This window comes from Pan troglodytes, chromosome 5, assembly GCF_028858775.2.
Source record: "Pan troglodytes isolate AG18354 chromosome 5, NHGRI_mPanTro3-v2.0_pri, whole genome shotgun sequence".
NCBI lineage: Eukaryota > Metazoa > Chordata > Mammalia > Primates > Hominidae > Pan > Pan troglodytes.
This window is the reverse complement of record NC_072403.2, coordinates 21117007-21136671: the sequence shown is the minus strand read 5'-3', so window position 1 is coordinate 21136671 and position 19665 is coordinate 21117007.

Here is a 19665-nt window from a genome sequence, read left to right as displayed (position 1 = left end):
CGGCCTCCCAAAGTGCTGGTATTTCAGGTGTGAGCCATTTGCCTGGCCTTTTTTTCTCTCCTAGAGACGAGAAATAACTCTGTCACCCAGGCTGGAGTGCAGTGGCGGGATCATGGCTCATTGCTGCCTTGACCTCCTGGGCTTAAGTAATCCTCCCACCCCAGTCTCCTGAGTAGCTGGGACTACAGGCATGTGACGCTACATCCAGCTCATTTTCTATTTTTTAGTAGAGATGGGGTCTCACTATGTTGTCCAGGCTGGTCTTAAACTCCTGGCCTCAAGTGTTCCTCCTACCTAGGCGTCCCAAAGTGCTGGGATTACAGGCATGAGCCACTGAGCCTGGCCTGGTTGTTTCTTTCTTTTTTTTTTTTTAGGGGTAGTAATTATTTTAGGTTTGTTTTTTAAAAAAGAGAGAGATCTGATTTTTTAGAAATATTTTGAAAATATTTATGGATGAAATTATAAGAAGTCTGGGGATTGCTTCAAGATAACATTGTCGTGGGGTGAGTGGGTGGGGGTCCAGTTGAAATAAGATGGGCCATAAGTTATTAATTGTTGCAGCTGTGTCACGGGTGCATAGGGGATTCATTATATGATAGCTATTTTGATCTATGTTTGACACTTTTCATAATTAATTATTAAAAAGCACACACACGTATCTGGAAGGGCATGTGTTATTCATTTAACTCTGCTCTCCTGAACGTGACCCCCTCCCGCCTTTTCATTTGCAATGAGGACCTTCGTGGTCCAGGAGGATGGTGTCTGTTCTCTGCTGAAGCAGGATGGGGGCCTGACCAGAACTGTTTACACTGGCACTTTGGGCCCAGTGATACACTGCCAAGGTTGCATATAAATCAGGTATCCCTTAGCCACTCTGGTTGATGGATTTATCTGGCTGTGCTGCTTAGAATTTGGGTAGGTGTTTAGAATCCAGACACACAAAGTCAGAGGATTTGTCCTTGTGCCCTTTCCTTGCATGCATGGATTTATTCAGCATTACCCAGGCTGCCTGAGAGGGGCCCATGTGAGTAATGCCAGGTGACCCTGCCAGTACACCCCATCTTCATCTTGGGCTTGACAACTGTCAGGGGGACTTTACGTGAGGGGAGTGGAGGGGAGGGGTGGTAAAAAACAGCCTCATTGTATGAAACTCTGTAAGAGCCTGGTCCATCCTCGGGGGGAATAGAAAGTAAATTGCTTCCCTTTAGGAGCTGAATTAACTCTTTCAGGCCAATAGAATTAGTTCAGTAATCACTATCCCATTGCCTTAGGATTTCCCCGAATGGTATTTTTAATGAACCATGCCTCCCTATTGCTACCAATGCCACAATTTAACAGAATTGACTGGTAAACTCAGCCAACAACAGGTTTCACTAATTTTTTCTTCTCGGAATAGACCAGGTGTTCTTGTGAAGGGATCAATTGACTGCTTGTTTCAGAACTGAGAAGGGGCAACCTCATTAGAGGCCGCCAGTAGATGAGCCCTCTAATCCTTATTCATTTTCAGAGCAAGAATTGTAGTGTCTTGCACTCCAGCCCGTCAGCTAGCCTTTTGTGTTGCTATCAAGTCTTAGTTCCTTGTTTCCAATTTGCTACATAATTTCTCTTCTGGCTGGTAGCTTCAGAGAAAAGGAGTAACAGTAAGCAAGTTTTAACTGACAGGTTTTGAAACCTGAAAGTTAAACATCTAGACAGGTTAGCAGTTGCATTTAAAAAGCTTTAAAGAAGATCACAGTTGAATTGATTTCCAACTTTGCAGGCAGCCGTGTTTATAATTGAACAGCTCTGAAATTGGAAGAAAAGGTCTCCTTTTATTTGCTAAATATCTCATCTCCCCCCTCAGCACAGAAGGTTGGAGAAATGGGAAAAAATAAGGATTCGTATCTTTTTAATTAAAAGTAATCTTGGGAAGTTTTAGGGACTTCTCTCCACTCTCTTTAAAGCAGACAAGTAGAGAACTTGCTTACAACTGGCCTTTTAAAGAGAAGCTGTCTAAGACAGAAGGGTTGAGGCCTGAAGTAGGTTAGTAAATGGCTCCCATTTGAGAGAGAAATTTACTGAGACCATTGGAGTGTCGTTTACTGCCTTGGAAGAGATAATTAAACCAAATATTAGCCTGGTGTCTTGAAAGGGTTAACTCATCTCTCAAGGCCATGCAGTTGATTTCTCAACAGCACTTTATTCACCTGGGCCACCTCCCCCAGTCCCAGGATGGAGCCCTTTGTCCCCAGCTCCTCTGAGCTGGGGCTGTACAGCTGGAATCAAACACGCTGGACTTCCCAAAGAATTAAGCGCCTTCAGTATCAGGCTCTGTTCTGCACAGTTCCCCCAAGGAGGCTACAGTCTGTTGGATGTTAGCGCACAAATTTGTCATGTGTGCAGCTGCTGTGTGCTGGTTAGCTCTTAATAAAGCCATACATTCATAAAGGGAGGAAGGCACCATTCCTTGGCGTGTGGGCTTTGCAATCAGGCACACTCAGGTTTGGATCCTGACCCTGACTGTTACCAGCTGGGTGACCTTGGGCACGTTATTTAGCAACTCTAAAGGTTAGTTTCTTTCTCTACAAAATGGGATGATAGGACCACATCCCTCTCTGGGAGCTAAGACCTCGAGGAGGAAGGCTCAGCGAGTGCTCGTTGACTGAAGGCATGTATTGTGGCTCAGGGCCTGGTGGTGAATGAGTTCTCCATGGCTGTTAGCTACTGCTGTTATTATTATTATTGTTATGAAATCTTCCCTATCTTCTCTGTGAAGTCTCTATGGGGTTCCCTAGAAAAAGCTAATGACTCCCCACTGTGTTCTCATCACAGTTTGCAGGTGCCACTAGTATAGCTCTTACCACGTTGTATTATAACTGCTTGTTTCCCCCACCTTGACAGTTGTAGAAATGAAAATAATGTATGTGAAACACTAAGCTCCGTGCCTGGCATAGAGGAGGAGATCAATAAATGTAACTTCATTTTACTTATTAAGATTCTCACTTAGTAGACACAATTTTTTCCAACAAATGCTCATGGGATATCTACTGTAAGTAGATACTATTACTTTCCCCATTTCATAATGGAGGAAAAGAAGGCTTGAAGTGGTCAAAGTTACCCAAAGCCAACTAGAAGTAAGGAATAGAGGTAGGATTCAAACCCAAGTGAGTGAGAACTGGGACAATATGCTATTGATCTTTGCATTCTTATTTTTTTATTTTTATTTTTTCAGAGATGGGGGGGGTCTCACTGCTTTGCCCAGGCTGGTCTCGAACTCCTGGGCTCAAGCAATCCTCCCACTTCAGCCTCCCGAAGTGCTGGGATTATAGGCATGAGCCACCTCGCCCTGCCCTTGATCTTTGCATTCTTAGCACCTAGTGCAATTCCTAACGCCTGGCAAATGCTCCATAAATATGGAATGGAATGGATGCTTTAGAGTTAGTTGTCATTCTGCGTCCTGCCGAGCTAGAAAAGACCCAGTGACTCTTGTTTTTTTGTTTTGTTTTGTTTTGCTTTCTCTTTGAGATGGAGTTTCATTATTGTTGCCCAGGCTGGAGTGCAGTGGTGCAATCTCGGCTCACAGCAACCTCTGCTTCCCGGGCTCAAGCATTTCTCCTGCCTCAGCCTCCCAAGTAGCTGGAATTACAGGCATCTGCCATTATGCCCGGCTAATTTTTGTATTTTTAATAGAGATGAGGTTTCCCCATGTTGGCCAGGCTGGTCTCAAATTCCTGATCTCAGATGATCTGCCAGCCTCGGCGTCCCAAAGTGCTGGGGTTACAGGCATGAGCCACCGCGCCTGGCCTCCCTGACTCTTCTTAGTTCTGTCCTTTGTGCTAGTCATTTGGCTGTTTGTTCTCAGATCCAGTCCTCACACTGCCCCTGATTTGGTCTGGATCATGCCCAAGGGGTTGATCTGGAAACAGCATTTCCTAGGCTCCCTAGTCAGCTGGCTCCCAGGTAGGTTCTGCCAATGGGAGCCTGCCCAGCTGGAGGTGTAACCATGGAGGAAATGCAGCCACAGTCAAAGACGCTGCCTAAGACAGAGGGGAAGGGAAGAACTACTCTGACTTCTTCCTTCTCCCTGTACCCTTCCTCCCTCATCTCCTTCCAGGGCCTCCCATTGACTGACCATAGCTGGATCCCAGTTGGTAACAGGCGAATTTCCCTGTGATGCAGGGGTGCAATGAATGAATCTGAGAGCAGTCAGGCAAATGGTTCCTCCTTCTCTCTAGGTCCAAGTTTCTTCCAATCAGGAGCTTTGTCAGATACAGAAGGTCCTGAATTGGGAGGGGCTATCTGGAAAAGCAGATAGTGGGGGGTGGGGAAGAGGGCAGAAAGCCTCTCTTTTGGTACTCTCTGTTATGGGCATCCTTAACTTTTTACTGGTTGACTGGGGTTTGTGGAGCAAGCCAAAGTGGATTTTTTTTTTTTTTTTTTTTTTTTTTTTTTTTTTTTTTTGAGACAGGGTCTCACTCTTTTACTCTCTCACTCAAGGCTGGAATGCAGTGACGTGATCTCAGCTCACTGCAACCTCTGCCGCTCAATCTCGAGACATCCTCCCTCCTCAGCCTCCTGAGTAGCTGGGACTACAGACGCATGCTACCACGCCCAGCTGATTTTTGTATCTTTTGTAGAGATAGGGTCTCACCATGTTGCCCAGGCTGGTCTCAAACTGCTGAGCTCAAGGGATTTGCCTGCCTTGGCCTCCCAAAGTGCTGGGATTACAGGTGTGAGCCACTGTGCCCAGCCTCAAAGTGGATCTTAAAGCAGAGGCTGATACATGTTTTTAACTTGCACATTTTGGGTTTTTTTTTTTTTTTTTTTTTTTTTTGAGACAGAGTCTCACTCTATTGCCCAGGCTGGAGTGCAATGGCGTGATCTCGGCTCACTGCAACCTCTGCCTCCCAGGTTCAAGTGAGTCTCCTGCCTCAGCCTCCCAAGTAGCTGGGATTACAGGCATGAACCACTACACCCAGCTAATTTTTGTATATATATATTTTTTAATAGAGATGGGGTTTCACCATGTTGGTCGGGCTGGTCTTGAACTCCTGACCTTGTGATCCGCCTGCCTCGGCCTCCCAAAGTGCTGGTATTACAGGCGTGAGCCACCACACCCGGCCACATGTTGGTTTTTTAATATACCATTTACCCTGTGAAAAATGGTCACTTATCTTGAAGATGTTGTATTCACTTAAGACTCCCTCTAGAGTGGCCATGGGAATATTGTTCATGAATTTGTGGCAGAATGAGACTCATCAATAGCTCGCCTAATAAATTAAAAGGATACCCAATATCTGCCTTAAACCCACAAAGGAATATAAATTTGCAGCAAGAGATCAAGACTCTAATGAAGGCAGCAGGAGACGGCTTTAAAGACAATTCCCTGTTGCAACTTGATGATGAAAATCAGTCTTAACTGTGCATTTAATTTCTTTTGTGGGTTCAAAGCAGATCCCTAAAGTTTTATTCGAGGAAGGTTAATCATGATAGTCTTTGGAGCCTATAATTCTTCTAATATTGGGTAGAGTGAGTAAAAGATATTTGTGTGAATAATATTTTGCCTTTTTAAAGTTAGGTGTTACGTAGAAAAAAAGAACCTGCAAAAATACTATCTTTGTAGACATCTTTGAAGAAATAAGTGTGGGAAAAGATGTAGGATTCATTAATACACAGCATTTATTTGTAAAAAATGCCTTCCTAACTTTCCACAAATCCCATATTTCCTAAGCAAAATTCTATATGTTAAATATGGAAAGGAACCTTTTTAAATAAAAAGGAAATAAGGGTGGCCAGGCATGGTGGCTCATGCCTGTAATCCCAGCACTTTGGGAGGCTGAGGCGAGCAGATCACATCAGGTCAGGAGTTCAAGACCAGCCTGGCCAACCTGGCGAAACCCTGTCTCTACAAAAATACAAAAATTGGCTGGCATGGTGGTGTGTGCTAGTAATCCCAGCTACTTGGGAGGCTGAGGTGGGAGAATTGCTTGAGCCCGGGAGGCAGCGGAGGTTGCAGTGAGCTAAGATTGCGCCATTGCACGCCAGCCTGGGTGACAGAGTGAGACTCCATCTCAAAAAAAAAAAAGGAAATAAGGAAAGGAAAGAAGAGCAACACCAAAACTTTTTCCTTGATGAGGTGGTAGAGACCTATTTAATGCAGAACAACATTTTAGAAGTCCATGCTGGGTGCATAAAATTTGTGCACCCTTCCTTTCCTTTTTCTCATTGATTTCTCTTTTGGTCCTTCTTGGTGCCTTTCAGGAGTGGCTTAAATTGTCAAATACACCATAATTCATGAGTGTTTATGTTTGATTCCACATCCCCCTCACCCCAATCCCACATCTTCAATTCTTTTTCTTAGAAACAGAGTCTTGCTCTGTTGGCCAGGCTGGAGTGCAGTGGCATGATCAGGGCTCACTGCAGCCTTGACTTTCCAGGCTTCTGTGATCCTCTCAGCTCAGCTTCCCAAATAGCTGGGACCACAGGTGCACACCACCATGTCTCGCTAATTTTTATTCATTTTATTTTTTTGTAGAGATGAGGTCTTGCTGTGCTGCCCGGGCTTCATCTTCTACTCTTGCTTCCTCTTTATTTCTCTCTAGCTCTAAGCCAGAAGTCGTTCTACTTCACTGTGCATAAGGATCAAATGAGAATTTGAGTTAGAAATTCAGTGATTTCTGGGCCGGGTGTGGTGGCTCATGCCTGTAATCCCATCATTTTGGGAGGTCGGTTTGGGCGGATCACTTGAGGTCAGGAGTTTAAGATCAGCCTGGGCAACATGGTGAAACCCTGCCTCTACTAAAATACAAAAATTAGCTGGGCATGGTGGTGCACTCCTGTAATCCAAGCTATTCGGGAGGCTGAGGCTAGAGAATTGCCTGAATCCAGGAGGCGGAAGTTGCAGTGAGCCAAGATCGTGCCACTGCACTCCAGTCTGGGTGACAGAGTGAAACTCCGTCTCACAAAAAAAAAAAAAAAAAAAAAAAAAAAAAATTAAAATAAAAAAAAAAAGACGAAATTCAGTGATTTCTGTGTTGACATCCAGGAATCGTGAGTTTTGCCAAACATCCTAAGTATTGCTGTTGTAGGTGTTGAGATATACTATTAGGTTATGGAGTAAGACTTGAACTATCACCGGGGTATTTTCATTTTATTAAGAGAACAATGATTCTTTAATTGTAGAATTACAGGCATCAGTAATCCTCGTGGCTAGAGGGTTTCTTCCGAGGAGGAGCTTAGAGTCCTGACAGATCCTATTGTAAGGCCCCAGTTCTCCTTGCTTCCCTTCTGGCTCCCTCTTTACCCCTACTAATTAACAGAAGCACTGGGGGTGCGATAGGGGGTGGGGCCACTGAGGTCTAAGGGTTTAGAATCAGTCTGTGGTTTAGAATTCAAGGGCTTGGAGAGTCAATGCTCATCATTCTTTGGTAGATGACTTTTCATCTTTGTTAGGCTTTGAAATTTTAACATAAACTGAAAAGTAATCAAAATCTGTATTCAGCACTTGCCTTACATACAAGAAGTTCCTTCTGTAACCTGAGTTAAAGAGAATTGACTTGGTTTTCAAAAATGGCTCCATCCGTCAACATAGCTGAAATTCTACCATTACAAATGATGGCCTTTGGACCCTGGAAAATTGTTAGGCCTCGAAAGTCTAACAATTAATAATGCATATACTTCTAGGTCAATATCACCTTAAACTGGAGCCAGTGAACATTTTGGTGGTAGTCTAGGATGATTGGAATTGGGACCATAAAAAGTGGGAAAGAATAGGAGAAAGAGAATTCTTATTTACTCTGAACACATAAAGAAATAAAATATTTAAATTAAAATTGGTTTATACCTGTAATCTCAGCACTTTGGGAGGCCGAGGTGGGTGGATCACTTGAGGTTAGGAGTTCCAGACCGGCCTGGCCAACATGGTGAAACCCTGTCTCTACTAAAAATACAAAAATTAGCCGGGCATGGTGGCACATGCCTGTAATCCCAGCTACTCAGGAGGCTGAGGCAGGAGAATCACTTGAACCCAGGAAGCAGAGGTTGCGATGAGCAGAGATCATGCCACTGCACTCCAGCCTGGGGAACAGAGTAAGACTCTGTCTCAAAAAAAAAAAAAAATTAATTAATTAATTAAAACAAAAAATAAAAATAAAAAAGAAAGAGTGGCTCTTTGAATCTCATACAAACTCTGAAAAACTCCTGACTAGGCACAGTGGCTCATGCCTGTAATTCCAGCACTATGGGAGGCCCAGGTGGGTGGATCACCTGAGCTCAGGAGTTCGAGACCAGCCTGGCCAACATGGTGAAACTCCGTCTCTACCAAAATTACAAAAATTAGCCAGGCGTGGGCAAGCGCCTGTAGTCCTAGCTACTTCGGGGGCTGAGGCTGGAAGATCACCTGAGCTGGGAAGCAGAGGTTGCAGTGAGCCAAGATTGTGCCGTTGTACTCCAGCTTGGGCGGAAGAGTGAAACTGTCTCAAAAAAAAAATGCATGTTTATTCTACATGTTTTCTTTTTTTCAAGCAAGAGATCAGGTAATCTTTTCTGATATCAATATACAATAAGAGAACAGCAGATATTTTTAGTATGATGTAATACATATTGAAATCAATTACAAATGTCAGTTTTATTTATTTATTTATTTATTTTTAATTTTTATTTATTTTTATTTTTTTTTGAGACGGAGTTTTGCTCTTGTTGCCCGGGCTGGAGTGCAATGGCGCCATCTCAGCTCACCGCAACCTCCGCCTCCCAGGTTCAAGCTATTCTCCTGCCTCAGCCTCCTGAGTAGCTGGGATTATAGGCATGTACCACCACGCCCAGCTAATTTTGTATTTTTAGTAGAGACAGGGGTTTCTCCATGTTGGTCAGTCTGGTCTCAAACTCCTGACCTCAGGTGATCCCCCCGCCTTGGCCTCCCAATGTGCTGGGGTTACAGGCGTGAGCCACCGCACCCGGCTACAACTGTCAGTTTTAAATATTAATGTCTATTGTACCAAATTTGGGATCTCAGGAGAAAGTATTCAACATAATTTAAAATGCCGAGGCTGGGCTTGGTGGCTCACGTATGCAATCCCATCATTTTGGGAGGCCAAGGTGGGCGGATCGCTTGAGTTCAGGAGTGTAAGACCAGCCTGGGCAACATGGTGAAACCATGTCTTTACAAAAAATACAAAAATTAGCTGGGCATGGTGGCACGCGTGCCTGTGGTCCTAGCTACTTGGGAGGCTACGGCAGGAGAATCACTTGAGCCAGGGAGGCAGAGGTTGCCGTAAGCCGAGATGGCACCACTGCACTCCAGCCTGGGTGGCAGGAGTGAAAGAAACCCTGTCTTAAAAACAAAACGAAACAAAAATATGAAATTATTATAGAAAAGGATATTTTCAGGATAGAAGTGTGTATTTGAGTCATGCAAGTTGTACTCAATTATGCTGAAGCTGTAAAAGACTCTGAAAATGATCTCCTTTTGGACAGTTATAGAAATAACTTCTTTGAGGAGTCACAGATAGCCTTTATTTTTCTCTCTCTATTCTCTCTTTCCTAGGTCAGTAACTTTTCTCTTTTTTTTTTTCTTTTTTTTTTTTTGAAACGGAGTCTCGCTCAGTTGCCCAGGCTGGAGTGCAGTGGCGCGATCTCGGCTCACTGCAAGCTCTGCCTCCTGGGTTCACGTCATTCTCCTGCCTTAGCCTCCCAAGTAGCTGGGATTACCGGTGCCCGCCACCACGTCCGGCTAATTTTTTGTACTTTTAGTAGAGACGGGGTTTCACCGTGGTAGCCAGGATGGTCTTGATCTCCTGATCTCGTGATCCGCCTGCCTCGGCCTCCCAAAGTGCTGGGATTACAGGCGTGAGCCACTGCGCCCAGCAATTTTGTACCAAAGTTACTCCTAGGGTGGGCATGGTGGCTTATGAATGTAATCCTAGTACTTTGGGAGGCCAAGGCAGAAGGCTGGCTTGAAGATAGGAGTTTGAGACCAGCCTGGGCAACATAGTGAGACCCCATATCTACTTAAAAAACAAACAAAAAGCAAAGTTACTCCTAGTATGTATGCAAACCAAGTTGGCTTCTGAGTTGAGAATGTAAGATGGACTCCAGCATGAAGTTCTAAAAGACACACCCCAGAGGACCAAGGCAGCATACACCATTATGGCTTTCTGTTTTGGTGTGGCTCTGAGGAATCTGATGACCTTGGCAAGTTATCTTTGAATGTCTTGGTTCCCCATCCGATAACATGGAGATAACAATGCCTGCTATTCAAAAAGGATTCATAAGATGCCATTTATGAACTTTACTGAAGTCTTTGATAAGAGTATCTTTTTTTTTTTTTTTTTTTTTGTGAGATGGAGTCTCGCTCTTGTCGCCCAGGCAGGAGTGCAGTAGCCGATCTTGGCTCACTACAACGTCCGCCTCCCAGGTTCAAGCGATTCTCGTTACTCAGCCTCCCAAGTAGCTGGGATTACAGGCACCCGCGACCACGCCTGGCTGATATTTTTATTTTCAGTAGAGACGGGGTTTCCCCATGTTGGCCAGGCTGGTCTCGAACTCCCTACCTCAGGTGATCCACCCGCCTCGGCCTCCCAAAGTGCTGGGATTACAGGCGTGAACCACTGTGCCCGGCCAATAAGAGCATCTTATAACTGCTATTGTTTCTGTTCTCATTAGCATTATTGTAGTTATACATCATGGCTTTAATTTGGCTTCAAAGGCTGTAGTCTGTAGCTATTTTATAAGAACTGAGTGTTTTTAATGTTACTCTGAGACAAGGTGAAGGGGAAGGAAATTTCCCCTAAAACCACGGTAACAATTATATTGTGGTAGATTGAAACTTTCTGTTGAGGCCAGGCATGGTGGCTCACACCTGTAATCCCAGCACTTTGGGAGGCTGAGGCGGGTGGATCACTTGAGGTCAAGAGTTTGAGACCAGCCTGGACAACATGGTGAAACCAATTCTCTAATAAAAATACAAAAACTAGCCAGTCATGGTGATACACGCCTGTAGTCCCAGCTACCTGGGAGGCTGAGGCATGAGAATCGCTGGAACCCAGGAAGCAGAGGTTGCAGTGAGCCGAGATCTCACCAGTGCACTCCAGCCTGGGCAACAGAGCAAGACTCCATCTCAAAAAAAAAAAAAAGTCACTTTTTAGCGCTGATTTTACAGGGAAGCACAAGTTGCTAAACTGTGAAGGATTCTAGTAAGATATGTTGTAGACGTGGCAAATGAGCAATTCTTATTCAAGGAATTAAGGCTGCAACAATTTGAGCCATGTATTTTATGTGAAATCAGATTTTTTTTCAAAACAATTTAGGGAATTTGTGTTCTTATTTATTTATTTATTTATTTATTTTTGAGACGGAGTCTTGCTCTGTCACCCAGGCTGGAGTACAGTGGCGCGATCTTGGCTCACTACAACTTCTGCCTCCCGGGTTCAAGCAATTCTCCTGCCTCAGCCTCCCGAGTAGTTGGGACTACAGGTGTGTGCCACCATGCTTGGCTAATTTTTGTATTTTTAGTAGAGATGGGGTTTCACTATGTTGGTCAGGCTGGTCTTGAACTCCTGACTTTGTGATCGGCGCCCCCACCCCCACCCCTTGGCCTCCCAAAGCGATGGGATTACAGGCATCAGCCACCACGCCCGGCCTGTGTTCTTATCGTTTGGGCTCTAAGGTGTGGTGATCACAAGTGCAAACAAATTTTCAACCGTGGATATGATTTTGGTACTCTATCCAAGCCACCAAGTGTGTGCATTTTGCTGGGAGAATTGCACACTCTGCAGCAGCCCCTTGCACACTGATACCTGTGCACGGCTGTAATGGGAAACATTTGAGTCTGGTTGCAAAGATTTGCTCAATGTGAAATCTGTTCCTAACACAATGGTCAGATGGAAAGGAGTTTCATTACATGGCTGGGCATTTCTTCTTTCTTTGGGGAATATAAAAGGTGAATGCAATACTTTCCAGTTTAAAGTTACCACAAAACTTCATAATCGTAACCTCAAAATCTACTCCAAAAATTATAGAGAACCAGAGGCCTTGAGCTGGCGGCAACTGCCTGTTTGATCTTGGTTAAGTTCCAAAAAGCCAGTGAGAGTTCAAAGCAGGGCCAGGGGCGACTCCACACTTTAATCCCTGCTCCTCTTTCCCTTCCCTCTTCACTCCCGCTCTCCATCCTTTGCTATGAACTGCAGTATATATGCATTTCAATAACCCTGGACACTGTAGATTCTAGAACAATGAGGAAAGCGTCTCTCCTTATTGATACTGACAGGCCTTTTGGTCAGAAAATGTCCCTCAACAGATGTTAGAAAATGTGGTCATAAACCAGAAAGATATGTGTTACAATTTTTAAGGCCTTTTTATTTCCAACTCTCTACATTCCATTGGATAAGGTGTAATTTTTCTCTTTCTTTCTTCAGAAATCCCTCTCGAGGGTTCAGGATACAGGAAAACTAGTTATGCCTGAAGATAAGTTGCTGACTTCGCTTCTACTTCAGTCACCCCTTTCTGATCTTCCCAAGAAGAAATAAAGAATGAACATTAAGGACAATTATGAAGCAATACCCACAATAAAACAAGAATGAGTTCATTTTATTATTCAAGGTACTGTATTTGGAAATTGAATAATGCCTTTTTTTTTCCAGTCTAACTACTCTGGATTTTATTTCAATCCAATTATTTTGTTGGAAGAAGTTTTTAGATTATTTTAACTCTAGCTAATGAATACCTCCCGTTGATATTAAAAAGAACTGAGTTGGGCACTGACTTTGAGGGCCCAGAAGTGAATTATTGTCTTAGAACTGACTTCATCTGAAATTCACTTACTATCAAATGGGCAACCCAGCATAGAATTCACACTAAAATTCCTAATAATGACACAATCATTCTTCATAAATAAATAAACCTGGAGTTTTAACACTTTACTATAATGCCTTCTTCTTTCCCAAGAAAATATATTTTCTATAACATGAACCAAGTGAGTATGACAAATAAACAATGGAAAAGAGGAGAAAAAAACAAATGCAAATAGTATGCTGACACAGGTGACAGTGATGACAGTTGTATGTGGCTTTGCTTCCGAGTCACCCAGAGCCCAAGTGAGTCCTCTACTTGCTGAAATAAGCATTCCCACCAGGCGTGGTGGCAAAGGCCTGTAATCCCAGCACTTTGGGAGGCCAAACAGGAAGGATTGCTTGAGTCCAAGAGTTCAAGACCAGCCTGGGCAACATAGTGAGACCTTGTCTCTACAAAACATAAACAAAAATGGCCGGGCACACTGGCTCACGCCTGCCTGTAATCCTAGCACTTTGGGAGACTGAGGTGGGCAGATCATCTGAGGTCAGGAGTTCGAGACCAGCCTGGCCAACATGGTGAAACCCCTGTCTCTACTAATAATACAAAAAAAAAAAAAAATTACCCGGGTGTGGTGGCATTTGCCTGTAGTCCCAGCTATTCGAGAGGCTGAGGCAGGAGAATTGCTTGAACCTGGGAGGTGGTGGTTGCAGTGAGCCGAGATCGTGCCACTGCACTCCAGCCTTGGTGACAGAGTGACTGCGTTTCAAAACAAAACAAAGCAAAGCAACAACAAAAAAGAATGCATGGTTAGAGTGGGGAGGCCTGATAACATGACTGCAAGTGAAATTTGAGTGTTATGGCAGATAGTATGTATCTCATCTCACATATTCTTTTTATAATGTGACACTGACCTTCCTCCACTGAGACAGGTTGTTCCCTAACTTTGACCTTGGGAAAATCTTTATAACTGCCTCAGCAAATACAATGTGATGGAAATGATGAGATTTGATCTCTGAGGCTTGTCATGAAAGTCCATATAGTTTTTGGCTGACCCCCCTTTCCCCGCTCAGGGATGCTCACCTTTGGAACACAGACACCATGTTTGAGAAAGCCCAGGTCCACGTGGAAAAACCACTTGTAGGTGTTCCAATCCGTAGCCTTAGCTAAGAAGGGTTGCCTGGGTAGATGGAGGATGGAACAAAGGTGAAGAAATGAAGTCAATATGCTGCTACTCAGGAATTAACCTACTCCACGAAGAGTACTGCATTTCCATATATATTAGGCACTGTTCTAGAAGCTGGGCCAGATGTGGTGGTGTGCACCTATAGTCCCAGCTACTCTGGAGGCTGAGGCAGGAGAATCGGTTGAGCCCAGGTGATAGAGGCTACAGTGAGCTATGATTGTGCCACTGCACTCCGGCCTGAGTGACAGAGCAAGACTCCATTTCCTTTTTTTTTTTTTTTTTTTTTTGAGGCAAGGTCTGGCTCTAGCACCCAGGCTGGAGTGCAGTGGTGCTATCTCTGCTCGCTACAACCTTGTACCTCCCAGCCCCCCACACCTGACTAATTTTTGTTTTTGTTTTTGCTTTTTTTTGAGATAGAGTTTCACTCTTAGTGAAACTCTTAGTGAAATAGTCAGTGGGATGTCAGCTCACTGCAAACTCTGCCTCCCAGGTACAAGCGATTCTCCCGCCGCAGCCTCCTGAGTAGCTGGGATTACAGGTGCCTGCCACCACTCCTGGCTCATTTTTGTATTTTTAGTAGAGATGGGGTTTCACCATATTGGCTAGGCTGGTCTCGAACTCTTGACCTCAAATGATCCGCCCGCCTCGGCCTCCCAAAGTAATGGGATTACAGGCATGAGCCACTGTGCCTGGCCTGACACGTGTTGATCCTTAATAAACATCTTATACCCCAGACTTTATCTTAGCACCTGCTTCTGGAGAACCCACATGCAACAGAGCATTCTCTTGCCTTTGGTCGATTTGTACGTTTTTTGTTTGTTTGTTTGTTTGTTTGTTTTTTATTTTTTGTTTTGTTTTTGGGGGCAGGGTCTTGCTCTGTCACCCAGGCTGGAGTGCAGTGGTGTCATCATGGCTCATTACAGCCTCAACCTCCGGGGGCTCATGCAATCGTCCCCCCTCAGCCTCTGGGTAGCTGAGACTATAGGCGCATGCCACCACGACTGGCTGATTTTTTTTTGTTTGTATTTTTTGTAGAGATGGGGTTTTGTCATGTTGCTCAGGCTGATTTTTAACTCCTGAGCTCAAGCCATCCACCCATCTCGACCTCCCAAAGTGCTGGGATTACAGGCATGAGCCACCATACCTGGCAATTTGTAGGGTTCTTTATCATTGATTACTTAACTATTCACCAAGTTAACTTACAATGTTTATTTTGTTAAGGCTTTAAAATATTCCATTTTGGGCCAGGCACCGTGGCTTATGCCTGTAATCCCAGCACTTTGGGAGGCCGAGGTGAGTGGATCATCTGAGGTCAGGAGTTAATCAGTCTGGCCAATTGAAACCCTGTCTCTACTAAAAAATACAAAAATTAGCCAGACATGGTGTTGCATGCCTGTAATCCCAGCTACTCAGGAGGCTGAGGCAGGAGAATTGCCTCCATCTGGGAGGTGGAGGTTGCAGTGAGCCACGATCGTGCCACTGTGCTCTAGCCTGGGTGACAGAGTGAGACTCTCTCAATATATATATATTCCATTCTGATTATGATTCAGGAGAAAAGTGACTATTCTTAATGAAGATCAGGCTGAATATCATTGGAGTGCTCATTTGGAAAGGTTGGTAATACCTTTCTCATTGCTGCTAGTAATATATATTTGGCTGAAATTAGACTTATTTTTCTGAAATTACTGCATCAACTGGTCATATACAGATTGCTGATTTTCTATTTTCTCAGCCACCATTCTGCTTTCTTTCTTTTTTTAGTGAAATTATTTATTTATTTTTTATTTTTGTAGAGATGGGGGTCTCACTATGTTGTCCAGGATGGCCTTGAACTCCTGGCCTTAAGTGATCTTCTTGCCTTCGCCTCCCAAAGTGCTTGGATTACATCTGCTGTTTTCTGATAATTTGATATGAATCATCAAATGCCCTGAAAAGAAAAACTGCAGCCAGGCATGGTGGTTCATGGTTGTAATAATACCAGCACTTTGGGAGGCCAAGGTGGGAGGTTCACTTGAGACCAGCCTGGGCAACATAGTGAGACCCTGTCTCTACAAAAAAATTAAAAAATTAGCTGGATGTGGTGGCGTGTACCTGTAGTTCTACTACTCTGGGGCATAGGTGGGAGGATCCCCTGAGCTATAGAGATCAAGGCTGCAGTGAGCCATGATTGCACCACTGCACTCCAGTCTGGGCAGCACAAGAGAGACCCCGTCTCCCCTACCTCCCCACAACCTGCCCCCCTCCCCAAAAGAAAAGAAAAACTGCTACAGATGACTAATATCAGGCTCACACCTAAGATTCCCTTCTCTATGGAATCTTGCCCCTTCAGGTCCTGGATGCCTTGGTACCACTCTGATGACACCCAACAAACGGTTTCCCCCATCTCCATTTTGTTTATATATTCCTGGAGAGACTGTGTTGGTCTGTTACAAATTAATCTGCCATGGCTGGAGGCAGAGTTGTCAAGGGTTCCCTTCCCCTCAATTCATTAATTTTAACCAATAGAGGTGATTTCAAAGAGTAGATGTTATCTTTCAGTAAAGAAGAAGAGGAACTCAGATTAAAAGGTTAGTAGAAAAAAAAGTTAGCTGTTTTTGATAAGACCGAGCAGGTTCTGGAGACGTATGCTTTGCTTTTTCAATTGCAATTGTGTTTCTTAGATTCATCCTTAATTAAAAAAACATGACTTTTACTTATGCACAAACACATTCAAATCTTAGTTCTTCATGTTATTAGTTTTTGTTTCCGTTTGTCAGTTTTTTAAATCTCGTTACTTTAGTTACAACTTAATGAAAGAAAAGTCATCATAAATCAAATTTTCAAGAATTTAGGAACTCATTCCTTTATTCGTAAAAAATCTTTAAATTTCTAGTTAACTCTCAATTATTTACAGTAACAAGCAGGATACCTTTCTTTTCATAATTTAAATCAATGAATATTTAAAATTATCTTTGGCTTTGGACACAGGTTATAAATTTCTCGTTAAAGATTTATCTTCCTGATTATATTTTACTGAAACAAATATATTGACTTTTAAATTTACCTGTCTTGGCCAAACTATATTTCCTTTTTTGTCTTGTTTTGTTTTGTTTTTAGAGATGAGGTCTTGAGGCTGGGTGCAGTGGCTCATGCTTGTAATCCCAGCACTTTGGGAGGCTGAAGCGGGCAGATCACCTGAGGTCAGGAGTTTGAGACCAGCCTGACCAACATGGTGAAACCCCGTCTCTACTAAAAATACAAAATTAGCTGGGCATGGTGGCGCAAGCCTGTAATCCCAGCTACTCGGGGGGCTGAGGCAGGAGAATCACTTGAACCCAGGAGGCAGAGGTTGCAGTGAGCCAAGATCCCTCCATTGCACTTCAATCTGGGCAACAAGAGTGAAACCGTCTCTCAAAAACAACAACAACAACAACAAAAACTAGAGATGAGGTCTCACTTTGTCACCTACGTTGGAGTGCAGTGATGCAATCATAGCTCACTGCAGCCTCAAACTCCTGGGCTCAAGGAATCCTCCCACCTTAGCCTCCCAAAGTGCTGGGGTTATATATATGTGAGACATCGTGCTCATTGTAACTTTTCCTTTCTACTGTGTGTGTCAGAGTTTACATGTGCTTTTAAGATTGTATACATTCTTCATCACTGTCTTAGTCCATTTAGTGCTCCTGTAACACAATACCATAGACTGGGTGATCTATAATAAACAGAAATATGGGCCAAGCGCGGTGGCTTATGCCTGTAATCCCAGCACTTTGGGAGGGCAGGTGGATCACTTGAGGCCAGGAGTTCAAGACCAGCCTGGCCAACATGGTGAAACCCTGTCTCTACTGAAAATACAAAAATTGGCCAAGCATAGTGGCATGTGCCTGTAGTCCCAGCTACTCAGGAGCCTGTGGCATGAGAATCGCTTGAACCCAGGAGGCAGAGGCTGCAGTGAGATTGCACTACTGCACTCCAGCCTGGGTAACAGAGCAAGACTTTATCTAAACAAACAAACAAACAAACAAAAAACACGAAATTTATTGGCTCACAGTTCTGGAGACTGGGAAGTCCAAGATCGTGAAGCTGGCACCTCATGAGACCCTTCTTGCTGTGTCATCCCACGGTGGAGGGCAGAGGAGCAAATGAGGAGGAGAGAGCAAAAGGAGGCTGAATTCATCATTTTATAAGAAACCTACTCCCTTAGCCAGCACAGTGGCTCACGCCTGTAATCCCAGCACTTTGGGAGGCCGAGGCATGAGGATCACTTGAGGTCAGGAGTCTGAGCGCCTGGGCAACATGGTGAAACCTCTTTTCTACTGATACTACAAAAATTAGCCAGGCAAGGTAACACATGCCTGTAATTCCAGCTATTTGGGAGGCTGAGGCAGGAGGATCACTGGATCCCAGGAAGTGGAGGTTGCAGTGAGCGGATATCACACCACTGTACTCCAGCCTGGGTAACAGAGCGAGACCCTGTCTCAAAAAAGAAACCTATCCCATTCCCAAGATAACAGTGTTAATCCATTCATGAGGGTGGAGGCTTCATGGCCCAATCACTTCTAAAAGGTCTTACGTTTTACCACTGTTGTAGAGGGGATTAACTTTCCAACACATGAATGGGGGACACATTCAAACTATAGTAATCAGTCATGTGGCATTCCATGGTCGTATGTAAGACACCCCACAATAATTAATTATAGTGATTTGGAGTCCTCTATAAAAATGATCTTTCAACTGTGCATACAGTTAACCTTTCTTTTCCTCCTCTGTATCTTTTTTTTTTTTTTTTGAGGTGGAGTCTTGCTCTGTCGCCCAGCCTGGAGTGCAGTGGTGTGATCTTGGCTCACTGCAACCTCCACTTCCTGGGTTCAAGTGATTCTCCTGCCTCAGGTTCCCGAGTAGCTGGGACTACAGGCACGTGCCACTACACCCAGCTAATTTTTGTATTTTTAGTAGAGACGGTATTTCGCCATGTTGGCCAGGATGATCTCGATCTCTTGATCTTGTGATCTGCCCACCTCAGCCTTCCAAAGTTTAGGGATTATAGGCATAAGCCACTGCGCCCGGCCAGTCTATCTTAATAATAACAACAATATGTGCCTCCATTGTGCTTTGTATTCAAGGAATTTCAGAGACTTTAGAGTCAGCAAAAAACCCCAAATAGCTGGTCAGGAACTCCACTATCAAGATGAAGAAAACAGAGATAGCCAGATGTGGAGGCTCACACCTGTAACCCCAGCACTTTGGGAGGCCGAGGAGGGAGAATTGCTTGAAGCCAGGAGTTTGAGACCTGCCTGGGCAGCAAAGCAATACTCCCTCTCTAAAAAAAAAAAAAAAAAAAATTATATATATATATACACACACACACACACACACACACACACACCACACGCCTGTTTGTATAGATTATAATAGGATACAGATCTATTGACAAATGCTGCTAGAAAAATAATCTTCCCCTAGCTGCCTGCTGGGATTCAGTACCTCGGAGAAGGCATTGAAACTTTGCTCAGCAGAGCAAAAGGTATTTCACTAGGAATTTCTTTCTTTTTCTTTTCTTTTTTTTTTTTTGGAGATGGAGTCTCGCTCTGTAGCCAGGCTGGAGTGCAGTGGCTCAATCTAGGCTCACTGCAACTTCTGCCTCCCGGGTTCAAGTGATTCTCCTCCCTCAGCCTCCCAAGTAGCTGGGACTACAGGTGCCCACCACTATGCCTGGCTAATTTTTTTTTTTTTTA